The sequence below is a fragment of the Thalassophryne amazonica genome, chromosome 19 (assembly GCF_902500255.1).
Source record: "Thalassophryne amazonica chromosome 19, fThaAma1.1, whole genome shotgun sequence".
NCBI classification, from domain to species: domain Eukaryota; kingdom Metazoa; phylum Chordata; class Actinopteri; order Batrachoidiformes; family Batrachoididae; genus Thalassophryne; species Thalassophryne amazonica.
Window position 1 is genome coordinate 8,986,652 of NC_047121.1, and position 22,544 is coordinate 9,009,195.

Here is a 22,544-nt window from a genome sequence, read left to right on the forward strand (position 1 = left end):
CCCCTGGCTGCTCCAATTCCCCCTGCACCATTACACACAGCGAAAGTGAAAGTGAGCAGACGGAGAGCCTCTCATACAATCTCACGTGCTCAAACAGTGTGTGTGAGTATCAGGATTGCTTGACTAGTTTTCCTGTGAATGTTACTGGATAAGCCTGTGGCAAGCTCTCTCGCTCCGGCGTAAAGCACTGTTTACCATATCAATGGAGCGAGGGGGGAGGGGCCGCTCCTCAAACTGAATGAGCCTCGCAGTGTGAATGTTGCTTTCAGAGCAGGAGAGAACAAACACACAGTCAACTTCATAGTAGAAGTTTGTGATGTGACCTTTGTCTAATAGCAGACAGAAATTGCTTTGAGATGAAGACAAACAAAACGCATAGACCATTTTGTATATATTGTTCAAAATGTGCATTTGTGTTTATTGTTTGAACCTTTTTGTTGTACAGTCTTTCACACAACAGCCCAAATTACCTTTATAAAGTGTCAAAAGTTGTTTATTATACTTTGTTGTGTGTTTTGAATAAATGTGTGTGGAAAATTATTGCCGCTTTACTTTTTCCTTTCTTATTTCTGATTATAATCCTTTATTACGCTTATAAAACACAACTATAGCATATATATTTTGAAAGTACAGGTTGTCCTGAAAACAGAGACATAAAACTTGATTGTGGGATGCAGGGAGAGCTGCTAACCGCAATAATAAAACATTTATGCCAGGCGAATGAACTGTCCAAAAAATGCCCTCGGACCCCAGAGGGTTAACCACTGAATCTGAAATATGACGGTAGATGCGTGAAACTACATGGAATAAGTCTCTTTGCCAAAGGGTATTCCATGTGACCGTCAGTGACCCTATGGCCTTGGCGGAGGTTTGCGCTCTCCGAGTGCTTCTAGTTATTTATTATTATTGTTTGTCATTTGATTTGTAAATGATTGTTTCACTTTCTTGTGTCATCCATCTATTTTTAACATATTTACAATTATATGTACTTACATTGAACTTACTAAATAAAATCACACATGCACACACGCTTTTAATATTCAGATGATTTTCTGCCCACCTGCTGGAATGGCGTGTGAGTTCACAATGTAATTATCGACATCCATTGTTCAGTGTTGTTAGCTAATATCTGTATTTTTCTCCAAAAAATATACTCCCATCAACTTTCCGTTTTTGCAGCATTCATCCTTGACCCAAAATACATAAATATACCAAACGGCAAATGTCAGCTCTCCCTAGTTTCTCTGTGATCGAAGTTATACACAGAAGCCACTTGACTATTAATATATAAATAGAGTTTTAAAGATGACCGGTGATAGAATTTGCTGCTTACCTTAGCCTCCTAGTATTGTGGTGGCACTGCTGTCCACTGAAGCATTATAAGTCCATTTCAGATGAGGGGTTTGTTCTGTAAAACTGACCACCTTGGCAGGAAACATGAATGGGGTCCCAGTGGCCACACACCCTGATCAGCGCACTTTTGGCCATGCATGCTGATTGTGATTGCTGCAAAGCTCAAAGCTGCAGAAGCCCTTCATTAACCGCTGGCATTTTACAGGTTAATGCATGTTGTTCCTAAACAGTCAGGGGTGATATTAAAAAACAAAAACAAAAAACAAACACCTTCAGCCTCCTCCCTCAGTTGGCAGACAGAATTAGAGATGTAATGATATGCTCAACTAACAGTTTTATGCAAATAACAATTCTCAGTTCACGTTACAATTACAGCACAATTTTTAAAAGAAATGAGCTGCAAATAATTTTTTACTGAAAATATCTCTTTATTTCACATGGAAAACATGTCCTCTTCGTAAAAGTGCATCTGAAATTATATTTCATCTTAAATAACCAAAATAAAAAATTGCATTTAAAAAAAAACAATCAATATAAGTAAATAAAAATCTGCCTGCCACACCGCCAGTTCAAGAAATAAAAACAAATATATGTCCGCCACAATTACATCATTTAAAAAATTTTCATGGTTCACACTGCGTTATTTTATTCTTAGCCAAGTGCTTGCTCACAGGGGGTTGTTTTGACCGTTGGGGTTTTTCCGTAATTATTGTATGGCCTTGCCTTACAATATAAAGCGCCTTGGGGCAACTGTTTGTTGTGATTTGGCGCTATATAAATAAAATTTATTTTGATTTTTTTTTTTTTTTTTTTTAAACATTACAAGCAGTAGTAACTCAGTGCTTTGGAAAAAAATAATTCATAACCTTGAAATTTCAACACAATTTGTGAATTATTTGTATTAAATATTATGTAAATATTATTACTTTTTTTTACTTGTTGCCCATTGGTTCAATATTATGACATAATAAAAAGGTGCACTCTGATTGGCTGTCGGCTCGGCCCAGTTCTGGTCAAGAGAAAATTCAGCGTTTATCACTTTAAGGTTGATATCTACTGTAAGATTTTACCAAACGTATAAATTCTCTGCATGCCACACTGTGCAACATGGATTTATTTAACCTAGTTAAGACTCCAAATTAGATACGTGCAGACTGTATAACACATAATCATGAGAAACGCTGTAGCATGTGACACCATCACATCACCCTGACAATCACGACGATGAAAGAAGAAGCTTGTGTTTGTCCACATTTTACACAAAATTTGTCCTAGTCTACAGTAAAGATGATTTATGGTGGCACATTGGACTGACTGTATGTTTCTACTGAGGGTACCTGCTTTTATTAGCTGTTTAGATTCCGTGCACACTTTTAATCTTTTTCTTTTTGTATGAAATGACTGAGTTAACACACCTCTGCGCTGCACTGTGCCTGTGTTTTTTCTGTCAGGGAAAAAAAAAACTCCGTATATTACAGACTTTACACGTTTGACTTACATATTGGGCTCTCAAATTTATAATGCTCTAAAATTTCACCTGCATCACAGAGCCACACAGCACTGGAATTCAATGCGTCTTTTTGTGAAAGCAATGTGCTGAAGAGGTACAACCCGTACCGAGGTGCCACACGACCAGGGACACCTCTGGTGTACAGCGGTGAAGTTGGATATTGAATATCCAACCTAAAACTTTCACCCCTGGGGTGTGTGTGTGTGCGTGTGCAAGTGCGTGCGTGCAAAAGTAAAAACTTTTAATCTCAGCCGATTTGAATCTTCACACGTTTATATTGTAAATGGACTGCATTTATATAGCGCTTTTCCATTGAATCAGAAGCTCAAAGCGCTTTACAATGATGCCCATTCACACAGACACACTCACACACTGATGTGAGCTTGCTGCCATACAAGGTACTCACTACACACCGGGCAACTAGGGGATTAAGGACCTTGCCCAAGGGCCCTGATTTTCCGGTCTGGCTGGGGTTTGAACCGTGGATCCTCTGGTCTTAAGCCCAACGCTTAAGCACTAGACCATCACCTCCACACTGCCTTTGAGCTAAAGCGGTCAAATTGATTGGTGAGAAGTAGGCGTGTTTTCTGAGAAGTTGACTGATGTTTAAACAAATGCCAACCAAATAATTTGACCAGATTTTGAGAATAAAGAACTCTGATACGAGGTCTGTCAATAAAGTAACGGTCCTTTTTATTTTTTTCAAAACCTATATGGATTTCATTCATATGTTTTTACGTCAGACATGCTTGAACCCTCGTGCACATGCGTGAGTTTTTCCACACCTGTCGGTGACGTCATTCGCCTGTGAGCACGCCTTGGGAAGGAGTGGGCCCACCCCCTCGTCGGATTTTCATTGTCTGGAAATGGCGGAATGAAAAGGACTTTTTTTCCATCAGAATTTTTTCAGAAGCTGTTAGAGACTGGCACCTGGAAACCATTCGAAAATTTATCTGGCTTTCGGTGAAAATTTTAAATTTTAAGGTCTGTTACTACAGCTTTAAGGACCCCTTTAAGGACGCTCGGTGCGCCGCGCTCCGAGCTGCGACGACGCAGCACAAGCTACCGGACCATTTCTGAGCTGATGGCTCTGTGGATACGAGACCGTCGTGTGCTTTTTCTCTGGTTATCACAAGAGCTGGACATCAGCCATTTTCCGGCAGATTTCACTTTTAACAAGAGATTTTGTCATGGAAAGCCGTGCGGAGGCTTCGCGCATCACGACCGATTCGCTGATGAAGCAAGACAAAGCAACACCTCCGTTTTGGAGTGATAAAGGACAAGTTTGGACATGTCCAGCTCTCCACAATTTCACTGATACTTACTGGACTGGTAAGCATTGAAAGCTGAGATAGACATGTCCAAACATGTCCTCTGACACGCCGAAACGGAGGTGTTCCTTTGTCTCGCTTCCAAAGCGAATCGGACTTTACGCTTAGGCTTCGCGCGGCTTTCCATGACAAAATCTGTTAAAAGTGAAATCTGCCGGAAAATGGCTGATGTCCAGCTCTTGTGATAACCAGAGAAAGATCACACGACGGTCTCGTATCCACAGAGCCATCCATTTAGAAATTATCCGGTGGCTTGTGCCGCGTCGTCGCAGCTCGGAGTGCGGCGCGCCGAGCGTCCTTAAAGGGGTCCTTAAAGCTGTAGTAACAGACCTTATTCTCTGTGAAGCCCGTAAAATTTTCACCGAAAGCCAAATAAATTTTTCGAATGGTTTCCAGGTGCCAGTCTCTAACAGTTTCTGAAAAAATTCTGATGGAAAAAAAGTCCTTTTCATTCCGCCATTTCCAGACAATGAAAATCCGACAAGGGGCGGGACCACTCCTTCCCAAGGCGTGCTCACAGGCGAATGACGTCACCGACAGGCGTGGAAAAACTCACGCATGCGCACGAGGGTTCAAGCATGTCTGACGTAAAAACATATGAATGAAATCCATATAGTTTTTGAAAAAAATAAAAAGGACCGTTACTTTATTGACAGACCTCGTATGTCTGTGACAATCCTGCAGACATGTTTTGTTTAAATAAAGTCAACCAGCATTGCAGCTCAAGTTAAGCTAAGTTTAATTTCCAGAAATAATTGCAATTTAAATTACATTTGCCTAAAAATTGTAATTTTGCTCATGTTGTTGCACTTTTCTTTCAAACATTCATTATTTCTTCTTTCTGACTCTTGTCTTCATACCGTTCCTGCCTCCTGCCTGTTCGTTTTTGTTTTGTTTTTTTTTCACTTTTCCCGTTTTTAACTCTTGCTTCCTTGGTCTTCTCTCTTTTGCCCTCTCATATTTTGCCGCCGTTCTTTCGCATGTCTGCTGCCTGTCTTTTTTATCTCTGTCTTTTTCCACATTCCATCACTCTCTCTCCTCTGCTGATCCCTCTGGCTGATCCTCAAAGGAAACCGAGAGAATGTGTAGGACTTAAAAGAGAGAGAAGCACTGTGCTTTACCCAGCAAGGTCATTCTTCACTCGATTAAAACGCAGCGAGGATTGGAGGGAAAAAAAAATACACGGCACACGGGAGAGCTTTCCCTCTTTCTTTCTTTTTTTCCCTCCACCTCTCTACTCTCCCGTCACTCCTGAATCGTTTGATATCTCACTTCTAGTCTCTTCAACAGGAGCTTGGATCTAAAAGCTCTGAAGGAAAACTTGTAAACCCCCTGAGCTACAAATTATAACCTCTATTTCTACTTCCCGCTTTTCTGCTCTTGTTTTTGCTCTCTGTTGCTTTTTCTTCCCTTGTTTTTACATGAACAATACTGTAATGCTTTTCTGCTTTGCAAAGCATCAAGAGGGAACAATATTGAAATACCCCACCTGACAACCTACGTTTTACCAATACTGTTGTGTATGATGTTGCACCAGATCCTCTCTTTGAGGCCGTATCATTGTGCATTCTTTTATTTAATGATTTCACAGAGGATAGCTGGTCATACGCAGTAAATCCTAGTATTCCTTGGGCAGTGGGTGGTCACTGTTCATTTGTTAAAAAAAAATTATTATCCCTTGTGAATGGGTACTGTTCAGACTATATCCGGGTTGGTTCTGTTGAACAGTGTTCTGTGCAATATCGACACTTAGGCATGTCATATCCATTGAATTTTCAAAGCCTGGAAAATCACCTCAACTCAAACACTTAGCAGGCATGATTGTTGTGGTTAGAGGTCTGGATAGGACCAAACTGATACAGGCTATGGACCCAAACGCTGGGACAAGGAAGAGAGCTGGTTGTGAAAGAAAAGAGATTTATTTACAATAATAAATAGCAAAATATGCTGTGCAGGGGGTGCCTGCAGAGTGGAGAGTCAGCCTGCATGTAGCGGTGGAAATTAGGGAGCTGTAGGTCAAGCCGAGCCAGGCTTTAAAGGTGGAGAACGAGCTGGATCTTGGAGTATATGCAGTGGTGGGCACAGTTCCTCTAATCCGCTAACCACTAATTAATCGAAGATAATGTTTTCATTATCGGATTAGCTTTTCAAATAACTTTGAAAACCATTATCGGACCAATTACTTCCGATAAGTTTGGGGGTCCGATAATTTTAGACCACTACCGTATTTTGGCAGACGTGGTAAACAAAGCTTAACAGTTACAACATTTATGAAGTCTAAAATTAGTTGAACACCTACCTGTTAAATGTTTTGTAGTAGATGCACAGTTCTCTCCTCTACAAACAGAGGAGAGCTGGTTCGAGATGAAACCGCTCTATCCGCTGCAGGCAAAGGAGAACTGGTCACAGAAAAGAAAAAAACTCATTTCTTTTGACCCCATACTGATACGCTGGCAATATCACCCAAGTCGTCCAGAGCATACAGTTTAACTTAATGGTTAAAATTTTAACCAAACTAATTTCAGACAATTTACTTAAGTTAACGTCACGTCTGAAGTTTTATAAAGTGAAATTAAAAGATATATGTTTTAGTTTAAAGTAATGCACTAATTTTGAAGATTTTAGTGTGGACATGCTGTGCCCAGTGCATTATGGGTAATCTCTGTACATTCATGACAGAAGAAATGCATTTGTGATGCTCTGATCAGACTCCACACGGACAACAGCATTAAACTCTTTGTATATTGTGCCTAAAACTCTCGTGAATATATTCTCTGGGTTTATAGATGTTGTTATTGTGTTTGTTTTATGTAAAAATGCCAGAAGAAGCCCAGGTTGCTTCTCCGTTATTTTCAGTTGGAATCATTGCTATCGATTCCTGTTTACTGTTTAAAGTCCTGCTTATGTGAAACGCTGTCTGTCGTCTTTGTTCCAGAGTAATATATATAAGATATTTGAAATTGAGTTTGCGTTTATTAAATTCCACGCATCTTAAACATAGCAGACACGGATTATCTGGAATTTTGTTTTGCAAGTTTACAACGGTCTCTACTGCCATGTACTGGCCAGTAGTGTTCATGGCAGTATTTGCCCAAAGTACTGAGAGTCCTGGGCACCAGTAGATGGCAAGTGTGCTATTTATTTTGACACTGGTTATATCAGACGGTTATCAACTTACAACTTGCTTTTTCTTGCCTTTTTTTTTTTTACAAATAAAAAATGGCATATTTTACAAAAGCACATTTATATGTAAACACCAACACACACCTCACATGAACGTGTTGGTTTTTACATAGAATGAATGAGTCAACCATCAGTGTTAGTGGAGGCACATTTTACCCATAATCCCTTTGGCATCTGTCTGTGTTTGTTACAAAACTTCAGAATTAGTGCATTATTCACATTAAAAGATATACAGGGTGGGCCAATAAAATGTTACCACTTTTGATCGTACACAAGTTTTGAAATGAGAACTTATTCGAAACTTTTATTTACAGACTTGTAATAGAAGCATCATATTAACATTTGGTACCAAAGGTTTCCCACTTTGTCTCTTGTTTTCCGCACAGTTCAGTAATTGATGATATGTTCAATCCACGCTCCATCTTCTTTGGATTACAGCTGCAACACGCATATTGAAGTTTGTGATGACATTGCCATACATCTCAGAGGGATTCTCCAAATTTCTTTTTCATTTTCGGGAATTGATATTCCTGAAAATGAAAAAGAAATCTTTGTTATTTTGGAAATTGTACGGAATTAAAAAAGTGGTAACATTTTATTGGCCCATCCTGTATGTTATATTTACCTTTGTACAAATGACAGAATTGACATTAATGGAGTTATTCTATCGGTATTAATTTTATTTATAAATCAAACCATAAGTCAGCACTGCTTTATTTCCAAGATCTCCGCCTCATGGGCGACGCTGTTATTGAGTAGAGAGTTGAGCTTCACTGCTCCTCTCAGCTGCTTCTCTGCTGGAAGTTATGTAGTAAACAGGAGCTTCCAGCAGGGGGCAGGGTGCACAAAGACAGAAGTGTTGACTCATTGTTAGGGTATGTAGTTGCCTTTGATGCAACCAGAAGGGATCGTTGGTGTTAAAACTCATAATAAGCTTGTTAGTAGTTGCAAGTGTACCGGAAATAATACTGGACGTTATTGGTTATCGATTAACTGTAGCTTCCGATAAATTTTTGGGTGGTTTATCCGTTTAGCTTTATAAAAGATAACTTTTCAGTTAGCCGATTAGCTGTTATTGAAGCTAACTTCTTGGTTAGCTGTGCCCACCACTGAGTATATGGAACTGTTACCCAAGCCAGGTGGAACGCACAGAGCCGAGGACTAGGAGAACTCAGGTGAGTGATAACACTCGTAACTCAACCTGCCTTTAAACAATTAACAGTTCACTGTAGGTACATTCACAGCTCAGGAAATAAAGATCAACAATTTAGGAAATAATGTTCACTGTTCTGAGTTGCTTACAGTTCATGAATTATCATCAGAGGTCTGATGCTGCAGGTCTTATCACGCAGTTCCAATAAATAGGACTTGGCTTCAGAATCGACTTGGAAAGTTCATAGCAGTTCTGTATATGAGTTCATACAGTTCTTGGAAACATTTCTTGGTCATGCACAGTCACAAACAGGAGTAGCGTGAGAACAGGATCTCAGAGACATGCAGGAACTTAGATGAATGTGGCAGAGCTGTGTGCTCTGAGGCAGAGAGTTGATGAGTGCCAAAGTGACATCATGCAGTGAGTGGCCTGGAAGCCGGGAGTAGTGCAGCATGGAAGCCACGCAGGAAGGCATCTGGAAACACCAAAAGATCAATGAGCTCTAATATGGAAATTAGAAGAGGCCAGGTTACCTGGAGATGAGCTGCAGGAAGCTCAGACATCAAAGTGCATGGAAATGGCTGGAATGGGCGATGTGGAGATCATGGAATCTCATGCAGGAAGCTTTCTGCTGTGTATTCAGAAGAAACCTAACAAACCTTGCATATGTCTTAGTAAGACTGAATAATAATGATTATGTGCCGTCAAAGTGGTGTCTCTGATTGCACTCCTGCTGTGTTCACACACAGACCCATGTACAATTAACTGTTCCACTGTGTGGCGCTGTTTTCAATCCAGAGAAAAACAGCGTTTGTCTGTCAGCCTTCTACAGACTAAGTTGTCGGGGTTTTCCCGGTAGCTTAGGAGGATGTTCATTCAGTTGTTTAATTTCGTAGAAAAAAAGCAGATCACAGACATGACACAAAACTAAAATCATTTCAAATGGCAACTTTCTGGCTTTAAGAAACACTATAAGAAATCAGGAAAAAAAATTGTGGCAGTCAGTAACGTTACTTTTTTAGACCAAGCAGAGGGAAAAAAATATGGACTCGCTCAATTCTGAGGAAAAAATGATGGAATCATGAAAAACAAAAGAACGCTCCAACACATCGCTAGTATTTTGTTGCACCACCTCTGGCTTTTATAACAGCTTGCAGTCTCTGAGGCATGGACTTAATGAGTGACAAACAGTACTCTTCATCAATCTGGCTCCAACTTTCTCTGATCGCTGTTGCCAGATCAGCTTTGCAGGTTGGAGCCTTGTCATGGACCATTTTCTTCAACTTCCACCAAAGATTTCATTGAATTAAGATCCAGACTATTTGCAGGCCATGACATTGACCCTATGTGTCTTTTTGCAAGGAATGTTTTCACAGTTTTTGCTCTATGGCAAGATGCATTATCATCTTGAAAAATGATTTCATCATCCCCAAACATCCTTTCAATTGATGGGATAAGAAAAGTGTCCAAAATATCAACGTAAACTTGTGCATTTATTGATGATGTAATGACAGCCATCTCCCCAGTGCCTTTACCTGACATGCAGCCCCATATCATCAATGACTGTGGAAATTTACATGTTCTCTTCAGGCAGTCATCTTTATAAATCTCATTGGAACGGCACCAAACAAAAGTTCCAGCATCATCACCTTGCCCAATGCAGATTCGAGATTCATCACTGAATATGACTTTCATCCAGTCATCCACAGTCCACGATTGCTTTTCCTTAGCCCATTGTAACCTTGTTTTTTTCTGTTTAGGGTGTTAATGATGGCTTTCGTTTAGCTTTTCTGTATGTAAATCCCATTTCCTTTAGGCCTTTCTTGCAGTTCGGTCACAGACGTTGACTCCAGTTTCCTGCCATTCGTTCCTCATTTGTTTAGTTGTGCATTTTCGATTTTGAGACATATTGCTTTAAGTTTCTGTCTTGACGCTTTGATGTCTTCCTTGGTCTACCAGTATGTTTGCCTTTAACAGCCTTCCCATGTTGTTTTGTATTTGGTCCAGAGTTTAGACACAGCTGACTGTGAACAACCAACATCTTTTGCAATATTGCGTGATGATTTACCCTCTTTTAAGAGTTTGATAATCCTCTCCTTTGTTTCAATTGACATCTCTCGTGTTGGAGCCATGATTCATGTCAGTCCACTTGGTGCAACAGCTCTCCAAGGTGTGATCACTCCTTTTTAAATGCAGACTAACGAGCAGATCTGATTTGATGCAGGTGTTAGTTTTTGGAATGAACATCCTCAGAGGCCGGTGATTCCATAATTTTTGCCAGGGGTTGTAGAAGCGGCTTCCTCAGTGAGACTCACCAGCATCTCGCACATAGCATCTTAGCTTAGTATGATGCGACATGACAGTACCACAAACACAGCTGGTTCCACGCTTTCAGGAGAGGAAACACACTTGTGTTCTCCTGATTACATGGATGAAAGGATCAAATCTGTGGTGAGATCCATGTTTTGAAGACCATTCTCACTCTGTGCTGGGGTTCATTCCTCCAGTCTGTCCCAGAGGCACTCAAAAATAAATAAATAAATAAACCTCTCACTTTCCTCCTGAAAACATTATTTTTGGAAAATCTGTCTACCTAATAAGCAACACTAGTCCTTTTAGTGCATCATTACACACATTTTAACCATTTTGATGTATTCACCATCAAAGCACACAAAAAACTGTAAAAAAAAAAAACAAAACAATTTTTCCACATTCATTTCTGTAGAGCATCTCAAGGGGGCTTTACCGTACCTGATGTCATCAAAGTCCAGTTTTATGAGAGGTTCATGTTTCTGAATGTTTATAAGCAGGAGCTGAAATCAGGCTAAATTCTCCATGTTTAGGACTTCATTTCTCTGGGCATATGGCACCAAAAATAAAGCGAAATACATCAGTATTTTCATAATTCTTTATTTGTTTATTCTTTATTTGTTTATTGTTCTTTATTTACTTGTGATACGCACTTTAAGTACCTTCGCCTCGTTGAATTGTACATTCCGTCTTTCACCTCATGAAATATTCATACTATTGAACTCAGAAACATTTATTATTTGTGTAATATATATATGACACACACATATGCCATAGATTTTACTTGTACTGATATTTAAAATAAATAAAACACAACTAATATTTCGTGTCAATGACAGCATTGTGACGTAGGCACTATAATTTATGTGTGCTATGTTTTGTATCCAAAATCTTGCACAATGTGGACAAAATAAAGTTATCTGGTGCTCAGGCTATCTATACTGTTAAAATGTGACCCCTTGCAATTTCGGGGTGTCTAGAGCGTGCAGATCGGCTGGTGTTCACTTTGAAGGTCTCATATTGGAAAGCAAATTTGTTGCCAGTCCGTTTATTTAATAATTGCTTTTTGAACAGTGGAAATACTGCTCCGTTGAAAGAGTTGCACTGAGAATTTAGATTTCAGATTGCCCAGGGAGTTTCAGCAGATGAAGATCAAATATATTCATCATCACTGTGGAATATTTTTTCATCAAACTTGTGCAAGGCATCAATTTCTGCATTACTAAAATTGCAGATGTGATATTGTGGCTTTTGGCGCCACTGTGTTTTCATTTAACTTTCCTTATTTTATTGTCTGCAAGTGCATTTGTTGAAAAAAAGAGAGTTTAAACGGAGAGAAAAAGAAAGACTGTTTGTCCAACAGTGAGAAAACCCAATAACATCATCAATAAAGCCTGAAAGTGCCTGTGAGTGGCGAACATCAGCCTTACACTTACTATGAAATTTGCAAGCAATAGCACCAGTGGCGTGCCATGTAGTTCTCACTTCCTTCCAGATCAATTTCTTCTGCCTCTTACAAACATTCCCCTCTGGCACCAATAGCAGCACTCTCCTGGCTTGCACATCCCACCTGAACTCCATTGTGTCGTCCGCCAGAAACATAATCCTCCTGCCGAAGTGAATGCCACACGCAGCCATGTTTGTCGTCACAAATACTGCTGGAGAATCCTGTCTCTTCACCGTGCAAAGTGCATTTGGCCCTGATGGTACAACATTCATTTCTTCTGGTGCAGAATGCAGCCAGCACCTTGTTTTCCATGGTGATTTAGAGCCAAATGGAAATGGCGCTCACTGCCACCTGCACTGCTGCAGGCTCCAGGGTCCAACCCTTTGGGGTGTCACTGCCCCCGACATGACTATTCCTGTCCTTGATGTTTGTGAAACATGCATATCGTGCGTTCATTTCCATGAGAGCAAACATGTGTAAGAATCTAACCAGCACATTGTACTTGTTTTTCTGCACGCGTCTCTTCATTTTAAGTTGGTTGTCTGCAGCAAAAACATCAAATAAAAGGAGAAATAAAAAGGCTCATTGCCGTGGCTTATTCTGCTTTGCAAACGTGCAGCATTTACATAATTACCATCTTGTGTCAAATCAAGAGCATTTTATTTGTATACTTATCATCTGCATTCACAGAAATGTGCACTTTGATTGTGTTTGTCTCCTACGACATTTTATGTCTCGCCTCGTCTTTCCGTGTTTGCATTTGCTTTTCGTTTACCTGATTTGTACTTTGTGCACAAGATAAGTTGGATATCACTCTCCTTCCCCAAGAAAACCTGCTGCATTGCATAAAACAACTGAGTGGGCACCGTTTCTGCCCCCAAACCAGATTTAGGAGCCCAGAGAAATCAACACAGAGAGACAGTTTTAGGCTGCAGTGCACTAATGTTTGTGTATCTGCCTTCAGGTGTGTGTGTGTGTGTGTGTGTGTGTGTGTGTGTGTGTGTGTGTGTGTGTGTGTGTGTGTGTGTGTGTGTGTGTGTGTGTGTGTGTGTGTGTGTGTGTGTGTGTAAGTGTCCCTCCTTCAGGCTCTTTAGAGGTTGTTTTGTAGTCTTTGAAAATCTTTGCATTTCAATCTATTTTTTTCAAGGATTTATGGGCATCTTGTCAAACACAGAATTTCCGTCTGATAAAATAAATTTACCACTAACCCAGCAAAGCCGGTCCGTAGTCTGTGGTGTCTGTGTCGATGCTTCTCACTCACTTTTTTCAAAGCACTCTGTCTCCTTGTCACCTTGAAAACTTTGTGATGTAGTTTCCGTTTGTGAAGCTGTGTGATGGCACGTTGTCGTTGGTAAAGTTCTGTTTAGCATATGGATCATGGTGACTGACTTTGGGTTAGTACAACCTCAAATCAGAAAAGAGTTGGTACATTGTGGGAAATGCAAATTAAAATAAAAAAAAAGAATCCCCTCAGTGATTCTTGCATTTAGTTTGACTTCTATTTCATTGCAGCAGACATGAAATCAAGATAGTTCATGTTTTCTGAAAAACATTTGCCACTTTGTAATGGTACTATTCTTTCTTACAGAAGCTTTGGTCTTGGGGACACCATGAAGCATTCAGGTCTTATTATGTCCCATTCTTTCTGTAAACATCTCTTACATCACATAGTGTGAATATGTACAACTCAGGACAACTCCTGTCGGAACAGCTGACCACGAAACGGCACACTACGAGTGCACCACGAAACATCGTGCCAACGGGCAGGCGTGCACGATGCCAGTGTGATGGTTCGTGCAAACGGGAACACAGTGCCAGCAGCTGTGCGATGTGGTTACACATTTCACAGCTGCTGTGAAACTAAAACAAAATTTAAAAAAATACATGTCACCAACAGGATTCAAACCTGAATTTGCTCCAGATCCAATTTAAACCAGATCCAGAACAGAGTCAAAATAATGTGTTTAATCTATTGCTGTTGGTTCTTGTTAAAAATCAGTGTATATGCTGCAGAGTGTGTTGATCTGAAGCAGGTTTTTATAGACAGGCCTTTACACATTTCAACATTGTACTTTTTGTGACCCACATTTCAGTAAGAACTGCCCCTGTTTTCTGATTTGCTCCTATTATATGAATAAATTCAGGAGAATGTACACTTACAGCATCAAAACTAAAAAAAAAAAAATGTAATAAAATCAGCCTCATCTGTGTGTTCCTGTCTCTTTGTCTCTTTACATTCAGTCCTGTAATGTCTTGTCCGGTTTCAGGAGTGCTGGGAAAAGGTGCTCGTCACAATAAACTACAGACATGTTCAAATATGTTGCTCATTATAAACTGGTTCTACCCATAACAAATCACACATTACAGCAATTAGGAGTATAACTGATACCAGTGTTACCACATGCTTGGTGCATTAAGGCCCCACGCAAAAAGCCAACTTAATGCAGAAAAAGTAGAACCTGTCACTTTCTCACTTGTAATGTGAAAAATTGTAATAGGAATTGTAGCCCGTCATTGACATTAGCTTCACAATCACTGTTGGTGATAACGTTGTAGATTGGAACATAGAAGTATGTGGAAAAAGTATCGCCTTTTAGTACAAGAATGGCAGCAGAGTGAAGAATATTAGGAATTGGACACATGGTTCTTGCACGTATAAACACCTCATTGTTCAGTCCCCATTTCAAGGACGAGTGGATAATCCAAGATGAGTCTGTATGCAGCAGACTCTGAGAAATCTGTAACCACCTCTTCGAACAAACTGAGGTAGCCTAATTAACGTTGCCACCAAGACTGACGCCCCCACCTGCCACCTACCACTTCCTCAAACCCTCCACCTGATACACAAAAGAGCTTCTCTGGTCGGGTCGTATTCAGTGAGCAGCAGCATTTTTTATTTTTTGGAAATGCCAAAGATGAAGTCAAAAAGTTCATCTCCTTCCTGAGACAGAACCTGGAAGCAGATGTCGTTCCATTTTGGCAAGAAAACTCTGTGTCCTTTCCACGCCTGGTGAAAATAACTCACGCTGTGTTCAGCTTCCCATGCCACTGTGCAAACACTAAAAGGGTATTTTCTTCTCTGCTGCATTTTTGTCTTTTAGTAAATGTTGAGTAATTTCATTGGAATCAGGTGAAAATTTAATAGAGTGGTGAGTGTAGCATTTGGGGTCCTGCGAGTGACAGCGTGGGGTGGGGGTTGATGGTGACCATTTCTATATCTGGAAGTTCTCATTGTCCAGGAAATTGGCTACGAGTGTCACATTCTCAGTGTCAAGCCACTTCTGACCCAGAGACAGTGTTAGAAGCATCTTTCCTGGGCTAAGAAGAAAAACTGGACCACTGCTCAATGTCCAAAATCGTCTTTTCAAATGAAAGTAAATTTTGCATTTCATTTGGAAATCACAGTCCAAAGGTCTGGAGTGAGAGTGGAGAGTTGCTTGAAGTCCAGTGTGACATGTGCACAGTTAGTGGAGTGTGGAAGAGGTAGCTCAGTGGATAAGGAGCTGGCCTGCTAATACGAGGGCTGTCAGTAAAGTATAGGTCCTTTTTATTTTTTTCAAAAACTATATGGATTTCATTCATATGTTTTTACGTCAGACATGCTTGAACCCTCGTGCCCATGCGTGAGTTTTTCCACGCCTGTCGGTGACGTCATCCGCCTGTGAGCACTCCTTGTGGGAGGAGTCGTCCAGCCCCTCGTCGGAATCCCTTTGTCTGAGAAGTTGCTGAGAGACTGGCGCTTTGTTTGATCAAAATTTTTTCTAAACCTGTGAGGCACATCGAAGTGGACACGGTTCGAAAAATTAAGCTGGTTTTCGCTTTAAGGACTTCCCACGCAGTGGGACGTTGCGCAGCACTCCGAGGCGCCTTCGTCAGCCTGTTTCAAGATGAAAACCTCCACATTTCAGGCTCTATTGATCCAGGACGTCGTGAGAGAACAGAGAAGTTTCAGAAGAAGTCGGTTTCAGCATTTTATCCGGATATTCCACTGTTAAAGGAGATTTTTTTTAATGAAAGACGTGCGGACGGGTCCGCGCGTCGGGACGCAGCCGGTGCGGTGCGGCGGCACAGGAAAAACACCTCCGTGTTGATAACCATTTGTAAAATCCAGGCGGCTTTTGATGGCTTTCAGTGGAGTGAGTATATGAGAAATTGTTTAACAGCTGGACATGTTCCAACTTGTCCTTAAGGCTTCCAACAGAGGTGTTTTTCCTGTGGCGGAGCGTCGCGGCGGCTGCGAGCCGACGCTGCAATCCGTCCGCACGTCTTTCATTAAAAAAATCTCCTTTAACAGTGGAATATCCAGATAAAATGCTGAAACCGACTTCTTCTGAAACTTCTCTGTTCTCTCATGACGTCCTGGATCAATAGAGCCTGAAATGTGGAGGTTTTCAGCTTGAAACAGGCTGATGATGCCGCCTGGGAGTGCTGCACAACGTCTCGCACCGTGAGAAGTCCTTAAAGCGACAGTATCACCTCAAAATCTCTCATCAGCCGTTAAAATTTTCACCGAAAACCAGCTTAATTTTTCGAACCGTGTCCACTTCGATGTGCCTCACAGGTTTAGAAAAAATTTTGATCAAACAAAGCGCCAGTCTCTCAGCAACTTCTCAGACAAAGGAATTCCGACGAGGGGCTGGACGACTCCTCCCACAAGGAGTGCTCACAGGCGAATGACGTCACCGACAGGCGTAGAAAAACTCACGCATGCGCACGAGGGTTCAAGCATGTCTGACATAAAAACATATGAATGAAATCCATATAGTTTTTGAAAAAAATAAAAAGGACCTATACTTTATTGACAGACCTCGTATGTAGACCTGGATTTGACTCCCACTCATGCTGCTGGTCTGTGTTCTCGGTCAAGACACTTAATCTATATTGTCTCAGTCCACCCAGCTATAAAACTGGGTATCGGCCTTGGCTGGGGAAGTAAATGTGAGGCATCATTGTAAAGTCATGTATCAAACATGATGCAAATAGTGAATTTCAAGCCCAAATTAAGTTTTATGACCTCATTCGCCCGTCAGCATGTGACATCCTGCCTGAAGCGGTGGTGGGCTGATGCACAAACATGGCCAATATTATGTTTGTCCAAAAGCCCATTTCAATAAAATGCCTGATTTCATCACAAATAAAAATAAATAAATCACAAGTAACTCACCTGTTTGTTTGTTTTTTTTTGTTTTTGTTTTTTTTTTTAGTCCTTTTCTCATCCATTAAATGTATTCCATGTCAGCTGACATGTGGCGAGTCCATCGGAAAGTTGTATACCAGCTCAAAAGTTTGAGTGGGCATCAGTCCGTGAACTTTCCTGATGGTTTTGTCCTGTCCTTGTTCATATCTTACCAGTGGACATTAAGGTGCTTTCTCATGTCAGCAGCATAAAAACTGTATTATCCTTCACAAAGTCAGACATTGTCCCAGAACATTTCCCATTTTCTTGCACGAGTCTTTTGAAATAAGAGCATTACAGCACAAACTTTGATTCCACTACCAGCGCACACTGATGCCATGTCACAGGTAAGACACAGAAAAGACAAGAAACACATCGCAGAAACTCATTTTTTTGCTTTTTGCAATGTGTTGGAGTCACAAAATTTATTTATTTTAGGGTGGACATTGAATAAACTTTAACTTTTAACATGCTTTCTTTAAAAAGGGAGTGGGGTGATGCTGGGCCCTGAGCCCTGTGACACACGGATACGATAATTACTGTGAGTAGTTACAGTGAAGCAGCTGCATGGTGCTTCACGCACTTCTCACTTCCTGGCACCAAGTCATTTTAAAGGGCTTATACAGTAGTGTTCAGAATAATAGTAGTGCTATGTGACTAAAAAGATTAATACAGGTTTTGAGTATATTTTTTTATTGTTACATGAGAAACAAGGTACCAGTAGATTCAGTAGATTCTCACAAATCTAACAAGACAAAGCATTCATGATATGCACACTCTTAAGGCTATGAAATTGGGCTATTCGTAAAAAAAAAAAGTAGAAAAAGGGGGTGTTCACAATAATAGTAGAATCTGCTGTTGATGCTACAAACTCAAAACTATTATGTTCAAACTGCTTTTTTAGTAATCCTGTGAATCACTAAACTAGTATTTATTTGTATAACCACAGTTTTTCATGATTTCTTCACATCTGTGAGGCATTCATTTTGTTGGTTTGGAACCAAGATTTTGCTGGTTTACTAGTGTGCTTGGGGTCATTGTCTTGTTGAAACACCCATTTCAAGGGCATGTCCTCTTCAGCATAAGGCAACATGACCTCTTCAGGTATTTTGACATATCCAAACTGATCCATGATACCTGGAATGCGATATATAGGCCCAACACCATAGTAGGAGAAACATGCCCATATCATGATGCTTGCACCACCATGCTTCACTGTCTTCACTGTGAACTGTGGCTTGAATTCAGAGTTTGGGGGTCGTCTTACAAACTGTCTGTGGCCCTTGGACCCAGAAAGAACAATTTTACTCTCATCAGTCCACAAAATATTCCTCCATTTCTCTTTAGGCCAGTTGATGTGTTCTTTGGAAAATTGTAACCTCTTCTGCACGTCTTTTATTTAACAGAGGGACTTTGCGAGGGATTCTTGCAAATAAATTAGCTTCACACAGGCGTCTTCTAACTGTCATAGCACTTACAGGTAACTCCAGACTGTCTTTGATCATCCTGGAGCTGATCAATGGGTGAGCCTTTGCCATTCTGGTTATTCTTCTATCCATTTTGATGGTTGTTTTCTGTTTTCTTCTACGCGTCTCTGGTTTTTTGTCCATTTTAAAGCACTGCAGATCATTGTAGATGAACAGCCTATAATTTTTTGCACCTGTGTATAGGTTTTCCCCTCTCCAATCAACTTTATTCAAACTACGCTGTTCTTCTGAACAATGTCTTGAACGTCCCGTTTTCCTCAGGCTTTCAAAGAGAAAAGCATGTTCAACAGGTGCTGGCTTCATCCTTAAATAGGGGACACCTGATTCACACCTGTTTGTTCCACAAAATTGACGAACTCACTGACTGAATGCCCCACTGCTATTATTGTGAACACCCCCTTTTCTACTTTTTTTTAATAATAGCCCAGTTTCATAGCCTTAAGAGTGTGCATATCATGAATGTTTGGTATTGTTGGATTTGTGAGAATCTACTGAATCTACTGGTACCTTGTTTCCCATGTAACAATAAGAAATATACTCAAAACCTGGATTAATCTTTTTAGTCACATAGCACTACTATTATTCTGAACACTACTGTATATTTATAGCCGTGATATGAAAGAGATGTGGACTTCACATGAATAAGAAAATCTATAATTATTATTATTATATTAAATGTTATCGCCGCATCCTGATGCATGAAGGAGTCTGTGACACCTGTGACCTGGAGCTTTTATTCTTCAGGCTTTTCCCAAATAGATGGTGCCTGGAGAAACTGGGGAATGGTTGCTGGCTCCTACACATTGCCAAAGGGCACCTTGTCCAGTCATTGTGGAATGACATGACGTTATTTAGTTAAAGCTAACAGCTGCACTCACACAAAGGATTCTGAGGTCGCTCCATGCTTTCTGAAATGGGAAAAAAAAGGAACTGAGAATTCATATTTCTTGTCTTTCACTTTGGTAATGAGACGTGTCTTTACTCATTCCAGTGGAGGCTCCATCTCCCTGCATTGTTGAACATTAACACACACACAAATAAACAAACTGGTCTTCGTCACCGTCCACCTGAGTCACAGAGGATAATCTCTGGTTGATGAAGTCACAGGCAGCGCTGTCACTGCACTGTGTGTGTATGTGTGTGTTTGTTTACATGCATGCATGTACTGTGTCTACTTTAAATATGTCCTACAGTAGGTTGCATTGCTCAGAGGGGTTGTGTTGGGCAGCGTGTCTGCGTGATGACTCCAGTATGTGTGGGTAGTGTTGAAATCCGCGTCAGCAGAGAAGATGGAAGCCGCGGAGTCCTCGGGGTGCCATTTGGAAATTAATTACACAGATACGTCTGGAGTTTCAGCCCACCTTGAAAAAGGAAGTCTGTTGTTGTTTCATTAATGGAAACGTGGGGTTATTCCACAACGTGGGTTTATGTATGTTAACTTGCAGTAAGTGGTTAACATAGATTTTTGGTTCTAAAAACAACAAGCTATGTTAGTAACCATGGAAACATAGGCTCTGAACATAGCGTGCTACGAGGTAAGTTATGTTCAGAGTCCACGCTAACCGCGGCTGCTGCTGCATGGTTAGTGCCACGCGATGGCATGACCCTCTGATGTGGTCTCTTCATCCTCTTATTAGTATTAATAATCATGTTTGCTGTGAACTAATGAAAGACAACAATAATTGTGAAGTAACGGACTTACAGTTGAGTGAGCGCCGCATGCTAATGGAAGCTCTGTGAGAAGAAAAAACATTATCTTGGACTGTGAAAGGTTATGAAATGATAAAGTTAATTTAGCTAAATATGAGGGTCACCTATTATAGGTCTACAATGCAAATATACTAGGACTAAGGGCTTCTGAGCTGCTACAGCTCGTACTGTACTGTAAACCGACCACGTACACGTTTACTCACAACTGTAAGTTGTGCTTGTTAAGAAACATTACTGTCCGTCCATCTGTCTGTACAGCAGAACCTTCTGCATCCTCAAACTCGTGGCCCCTAAAACTCTCAAAATCTAAATTTTTATACATTAATACTGGGAGGTCAAAGATCCACCTGCCACAAAATCATGAATTTCTGACATTTATAAATGCCTTTTTTTTATTCAATTTTGCCTTTCAAGTAAGAAATGTACAGAAGCCCTGAAATGCTCATGTCGCACGCTAGATGGCGACAAAAGCTGTTCAAATATGCAGCAGGGTCTCCACTGTTTAGTCTTTTGAGAAGTTAACTTTTGTTGTTGTTGTTATAGGTGTTTCTTTGTCTTATGCCAGGAGGAGGACTTTCAGCTTCTCCTTGAAGAAATATGACACACACTGTTTCACGATTATGGTTTCAACGTTCAATTGGTGATGTTTTAATCAGTTGGCCACAAATGCACACAACTCATGTTTAACCATCTTCATAACTGACCGCTCAGGGTACATTGTGATGTTCCTCCATGTTCAAGGCTTATGCCAGACTAGGTTGTTCATACTTTGTTGAAAATCCCCCCACCCCCCAGTCTAGATAAATTGTTTTCTTTAACACTACATATATTCGCAAAAAAATAAATAAATTGAATTCTTTCAGCCTTTCTCAATGCCCAGGATTAGATCTGCAAATAAGAATAATATTAGTAGTAGTAGTAGTGGTAGTGGTATCATTATTATTACTATTATTGGTATTGTTATTAATCTTCTTGATCCTTTAATCATTAATCTGTCTAGAGAGGTCATGGTCAGGTGATGTTTCAGAGTTACCCTTACCTGTTTTTCCTGACAAACAGGGAGAATCTAAAGATACTTAACATACGGTGACATAAAACCAAGAAAAAAATGCTAATTATGTCAGTTTGCAACATTTTTTTTTTTTTTTGTACAATTGACAAAAGCCTTTAAAAATACTGTTTTCAAAGTACTTTGAGTTGAACATTATGGACACTATTATTTATACTAACTCTTTGCTGTTTGGTCAGTCTGTTCCTCAAAAACAGACGACAACAGCCAAGAACTTGTAACGCACTCAAGCTTTTTTACATCATCTGGTCAATGTGTTGCCCAACTTCCTGTTGTTGTATCTGTACTACTACTTCAGTTTTTTTGTTTTTTTGTTTGTTTCCCATCTTTATTTCCTTAGGATCCTGTCCAGGTCCCAGCAGACCTGATTTCTTTATGTAACTTTAACCTAAGAATTTTACACATTTTCTTGATGACTCTAAGTTAGCAGTAGCAGATTGTCACCTTCAGTGAACTGCACAGCTTCTAGAGCTCATTGGCTTTCAGAGATCTTCAGATTTTCTCTAAATTTGTGAGGCACAGTATCATCAAACACAGTGATGCTGAACTCAGATTTCCTAAGATTAGCTGGCCTGGATATTTCCCACTTTGGGGGCTACATCATGTGAAGAAAAAGAAAACTATAGCCGCACCATATGCAACTTTTGCAGGCGTTGCTGTGTTCTTCTTCTTCTGTTTCATAGTCTTAGCTGATATTATAGATTAGCAAAACATACTTTGAGGGGGTGAGCAGAGGACTGACACACTGCTTCTTCTTAGAGGTGTGTATGGGGGGTGTAAGGAACAGAGGGAGGTGGTCTGACTGGCCTAAGTGT

General features: G+C 40.4%; 1 protein-coding gene across 1 annotated transcript in view; it reads left to right on the forward strand.

Moving 5' to 3' along the window:
- The window catches only part of babam2 (BRISC and BRCA1 A complex member 2), a 256,454-nt gene that overhangs the window by 191,695 nt on the left and 42,215 nt on the right, over positions 1-22,544 (forward strand).